Source organism: Choloepus didactylus (genome assembly GCF_015220235.1).
Source record: "Choloepus didactylus isolate mChoDid1 chromosome Y unlocalized genomic scaffold, mChoDid1.pri SUPER_Y_unloc3, whole genome shotgun sequence".
NCBI classification, from domain to species: Eukaryota; Metazoa; Chordata; class Mammalia; order Pilosa; family Megalonychidae; genus Choloepus; species Choloepus didactylus.
In genome coordinates, this window is record NW_023637626.1 from 599,757 (window position 1) to 605,823 (window position 6,067).

Consider the following 6,067-nt stretch of genomic DNA (forward strand, 5'->3'; position numbering starts at 1 on the left):
TTCTTGCTGACTTGGCAGCGATAATGATTGCAGCGTTAGCACGCCCTCGTGGTCTTTCCTTTACTCAGGCGTCAACCCCATTCGCCCACTGGCTCGCCTGTCTGCCCGGTACCACGCACGGCAAGCACCAGGGGATGCAGAGCGGCGAGAGGTGCGCCACACTGGCCAGCTTTGTCGCAGTAGTTGTTAGAGCTGCTGTTCTGGTGGAGGATGACAGCGACAAGGACTGGGGCCACCCTGCCCGCTCCCTGCGTGTGGTTTCATTCACTCTGCTAACCAGCCCTCAGGAGTACAGGCGGGGAGGCGGGATGGAGTGATAGGGGAGATGTTTGTGGCTTCTGTGGGATCAGAAGTCATGCCTACTGTAATCAAAAAACTCCAAGTATAGAAGCAGGGATGGATGAACAGGCTCTTTTAGGGCTAAATCCAAATTCTGATTCAGACTTTATACAAAGGGGCCTGGCATATTTTGAGCAGTTTAAAGATTTCCCCAGATGCCTGTCAGGTGTGTGCAGAAGCTGGAATCTAGAGGACATATAGTGATCATCACATAAAGCTTTTCTGCTTTCAAGTACTAGAATATCACATTAAGTACAAATATTCTAAACTACTGTTCAACAACAACTAATTAGGGAGCCACTCATATCTTGGCTTCAAGTTCAGATGCAGAATCTTCAACCAGAGAAGACTTTTATATGAAATACAGTAGCCCAAGTCTTCACCTTGCTCTTTGTTATAGAATATCTCACTAAATGTTCCAAGTTGGTTTTTTTTTTTTTTTTTTTTTTTTTTTTTTTTTTTTTTTAACATTCTCTCAGTGGTGGACTTAAATCCAAAGGGCGTGGATCTGTACCTCCAAATCCTCATATGGCTGTTGAGTCAGAGTTGGTGGATAATGATGTTGTACATACATCAGAGGAAGCCTGTAGAAATACCCTAATAAAAGATACCATGAGGGAGCAGTGCATTCCAAATCTGTGTAGAATCATAAATTACAAAATTATCAATATACTAATTCAGAAGTGATGTGTCAGTGCCTTCAAGTAGTTGGAGCTTATGTCTCTTGGATAGAATTATCCCTTATAGCCAATGACAGTTTTATAAATATGCTGCTAGGTCATAGGTCAATAGAAGTTCTACAGGAAGAAGCATGTGACTACTTATTTGAAATTGTAAATGAACGAATGGAACCTGTTGATAAAATGAAACTAGTAGAATCTTTGTGTCAAGTATTACAGTCTGCTGGGATTTTCAGCATTGACCGGGAAAAAGATGTTGACTTCCTGGCGAGATTTTCTTAGCTGGTAAATGGAATGGGACAGTCATTGATGTTAGCTGGACTAAATTAAGAATGGAGATATCAAGAATGCTCAAGAGGCACTACAGACTATTGAAACTAAAGTAGCGTTGCTGTTGCAGCTACTAATCCATGAGGATGATGAAATCTCCTCTAATGTTATTGGAATTTTTTTAGGATTATCTTCATATTTTGAAACAGCAAAAATCTAATGTAAAGGCAATCATATTGGCCGTTATGAAAAGATTGACTTATTATGAAGAATATAACATTTAAAATGAGGGTGAAGATGAAGCCATGTTTGTAGAATACAGAAAACAGCTGAAGTTATTGTTGGCCAGGCTTGCTCAAGTCTCACCAGAGTTACTGCTGGCTTCTGTTTGCAGAGTTTTAGTTCAACACTGCAGAATTGGCAGACTACATGGTTTATGGAAGTTGAAGTAGCAAAAAGATTTGCTGTATATGTTGGCAAGAGCTCTTCCAGTATCTCATGGTGCTCACTTCTCAGGTGATGTTTCAACAACTAGTGCTTTGCAGGGTATGATACAAACTTTGGTAACATCTGGAGTTAGTTCCTATCAGCATACATCCATGACTTTGAAATTCTTCAAAACTGTTGTTAGACATGAAAAGTTTTTCATAGTTGAACCTCAACACATTCCATGTGTACTAATGGCTTTTTGTGATCACAGAGGTCTGTGACATTTTAGTGCAAAAGTGTGGCGCAGAACCACTTACCTGTTTTCTAGATTTGTCAAATCTCTCAATAAATAAATAAATCCTTTCACTGAGGATGTTCTGGATAGAATACAAGACTTACTAGAGTTTTTTCCACCTGAGAATGGTCACCAGTTCTTGTTGAGCAGAGATGATCAGCTATTTATTTGTGAGACAGCTGGAGTGCTGATTGTTTAATAGTGAATACCAGCATAAAGGAAACAAGTATTCATGAGGATACTGTTAACTCTACTAACAGAGAAGTTTAAAATTCTGTTAGAAAAATAGATGATGGCACAAGATGAAGAAAGGCAGAAATCTCTAGCAGACTGCTTCAAACATGCGGTTGAATTTGCCACTCAACCAGCAAAACTTTCAGCAACTAGTAAACGATAAAACAATGTGGCTGTTCCAAAGTTTATCTGAATTGTTTACAGACATTCTTGCCAGCCTTCAGTTGTCCCCTACAGAAGGATATTCTCAGAAGTAGGGCTTGTAATTTTCTTAATTGCATGATTATATGCCTAAAGGAAGAAGTTCTTCCATACATCCCATCTGTCTCCGTGTATATGCTCAAAGATTGTGAACCAAAAGACCTCCAAGAGTTCATTACTCTTATCAACCATACTAAGCCGAATTCAAGATACAGGTATCCTCAGTTTTGCAACAAATGTTCATGCCCCTCCTTCATTCAATTTTTGAAGTGACGCTCCATCCAGCAGAAGAAAAAGACCAGTCTGTTGCTTTAGAAAAGCAAATGTTGTAGAGAAGTTACTTTGCTTTCCTGCAAACTGTCACAGGGAGTGGAATGAGCAAAGTCATAGCAAATCAAGGTGCAGAGAACAGGTATTGGTTACTGTCATGCGAGGAACGGTTGAGTACTCAGATCCAACTGCACAAAAAATGTATTTTATTATGCTCTCAAAGTTGGTAGAACGCTGAGGAGGTAAAGATAGAACAGTGGGATTTGCTGATTTTGTTTATAAGTCCCCACATGTTTCCTAGAATGTTTAAAGCAAACCTTTTACCTGGCAGATGCACAACCAGTATTGGCTTTATCTGAGTGTGCACTGACACTGAAAACAATTCATCTCAAATGGGGCCCAGAATGTGTTCAGTATCTTCAACAAGGATGCCTGCCCTCCTTGCAAATAGCTCCAGTAATAATTCAGGAGTTTTGTCAAGGACTTCAGTAACCTGTTGGTAAATTTTTTAAAAATTACTTACAAGTATTCTTTCAGAGAGTGAAGCCCTAGGACTGTATCTCCCTGTGGCTACTTCATGATCATGAATTCCAGTTAATAATTTATGAAAATGTGATTTTTGCATGCCATTCACACTGACCTCTTTAACACAGCTTGAGTTTACTGCAGTGTATGTGTTGGAATTTTTCTGTAAAATGGATGTAATTTTCCCTAAATGCAGATATGTGACAATACAAGAATTTGCTCACATGCCAACTCATTGTTCTATTTAAAAATGCTGTTAAAAGATACCTTGTTATCCTTGTATCTTAATTTTTTTTTAAATTTATACTTTAGATCAAGTCCTTTATAAAGACCATAGCAGTGGAAAACTGTACTTTTAAAAATTGCTGAATATAAAATATTTGGGAAATTTCATTTTCTTCAATGTGTGCAGACACATCAAGTATGGGAGGAATACAACAATCAAAACTAATTTTGTAGATAGCCATTACATTTCTTCAACTGTTTCAATACCTATGTGTATTCTACAAAGAGAATGTTTTCATATATTAGTTGATTTAAAAGTAAGTGTTGGTGTTATACAATTTTTATAAAAATAAATAAATTTTATGTAGTGAAAAAAAGAAATCCTATTAATTCTTCAGAGCAGAGAGATGGTATAAGTTTTCTTGTAGTTGACAAAATGTCATTTGAAATAGGATTACTACATCCTGTGCTGAGCAATTCCCAACCCACAAGCCTCACTCAGCCCACAGATCATTAGCAGAAGCTAAATTAAAAGTAAAAAGAAACTTCTTAAAGTTGCAAGGACTAAGTGCATTTAAGATACCGCTTTGCCTACAGTTAAATGTTTCCAGCAGACAAGCACTATCATTTAGACAGTACAGGTGTGCAACATATAATTGGGCAGAACAAAACAGTATGTATTTACTTCCCTCTCAAATGCTTCACATTTACCATTTAAAAATTCAAATAACTTTCAGCAACCTACACATCTCTAAATATAAGTGAAATACTAATTTTGACTATTTGGGGACAAGTACATCACAGAAAGACCCCACGGAAATGTTGATCTGAATTATTTATAGGAGCCTAATACCAAAAAAACTTTGTTGCTCTAAGCATAGAACACCAGCTACATCCAAGTACAGGGATGTGCACAGGAGAGATATTCCATTGCTAGTGTATTTTGATAAGTGTGGGAAAACCAAGACCTTTCTATTTTTCTGTTTAGCCTAGCATGAGGCAACACTGGAGCAACCAACCTTTGGTGTCAGATAGCAAAGCTAGTGAAGGAGCTCTTTCCAAAACAGAAAAAAATTTAAAATGTCATTAACTCAACTATTCAGCACTGAATTGTTTTTAAAATAAACAACCTGACTCTGTCTAAGATCCTCACCTTCTTTGCTCCTCTCTTTCCAGGATGGCTTAGGTGAAGTTAAGGACATAGAAGATAGCCATTTGTCTCCTGGCCAGTGGCTGGCCAATTATTGGAATAAACTAGCCAACAGCCTTATTACAAACCCAGCTCCAAGCATAGTAATTTGCATAGTTCTGTCACCTCTAAGTGTACAAAGACTTTTCCTTTGATGAAGATTGACCAGGGTAGCTGTTTTTTGAAAGGCTTGCTTCACATTTTCCCCCACAATTATTTTATGCTGCTGATCATGAGTGGGGACTAAATTCCTCTAAAAGACATGAATTTTATTCTCAGCAATCAGTGTTGTCAAAATCCAGAGTCCAGCTCTGAGGTCCAATGAAACCTATATTCTGAGTCCTCAATCACATTTAAGTTCTCAGCCTCTGTTGCCCTTTGATTGTAAGCATTGTTTGTTTTTTTTTTCCACATTGATTTCATGCATTTGAAAGGTCCTCAGTGGGTGAGAATGGAAAGCCACAAAACAGTATCAGCTAGTGCATAATCTGCTCTGTTTAGTCTATAAACAAAGTCTCTCTAGGTTTTGGGATGAGCTTCTGGACTCTCATTTCTAATTGTTCACATGGCAGTGTCCTTAGGGGTCTCATGGCCTTACTGTCAAATGTTTAGGCCAATATTCAACCCACACTAGGCTGCAGCTGTGATTCTTAGGGTATAGCACTGGCTTACATACCCACTTTGACACATCCAATCTCTGGAAACATTTTCTGATATCTGTGGTGCCCATCTCCAGACCATTGTCACTCTCTTGGTAAGAACAACTTAGGGTCTCTCTGTGACTTCTCATGGTTCAGCCAGGCAAGTCAAAGCTTGAAGATTAGAGCTGATAGCATTGTACATACTGAAGAAAAAATATACATCAGGAAAGAGCCAAATTCTTAACATTGGGTATTCACTATAATTGTCATCTAGCTCCTGCCATACTGAATGTCCTTTGTCCCCAGCTGTAGCAAAATCTCTGTGTCACCTATTTGAAAAGAACCACTAGTAGTAACAAATCCAACTGGAATCCTGATTCTCCTGAATGCTTTTCAAAGGAGAAAGTTACATTCTCTGACAGTGTTGAGACAATCATATTAAAGGGAGAAAGCAGGTAACTATTTTGCTTCTGTCAGTACACCATCTTTTTCAACAATTCTAATATATCTGATTTGGGGTAGCCGGGCAATGTGCCCCATTAAACCAAAGCAATAGCATGTGAGGTTCCTTCACACGTTAGAAATGTTTGCAGGTTTCCATATTTCTGGTCAGATGAGGTAGACCTGGCACCTCGTGGCTAGTGGCCTCCCATTCTGCTTGGCATGCAAACCTTAGCCTGAAATTCGACAGGAAAGCTGCTTGAGATTGGCACTAGGGATGGGGATAATTATGATAAATGTTGCCCAGCTCCCAACTGGAACCTGGAAA

The 6,067-nt window shown here is 38.7% G+C and overlaps 1 pseudogene; it reads left to right on the plus strand.

Annotated features, from left to right (window-relative positions):
- Window positions 1-396: 396 nt before the first annotated feature.
- On the plus strand, window positions 397-3,270 carry LOC119525966 (annotated as a pseudogene).
- The last annotated feature ends 2,797 nt before the right edge of the window (window positions 3,271-6,067 follow it).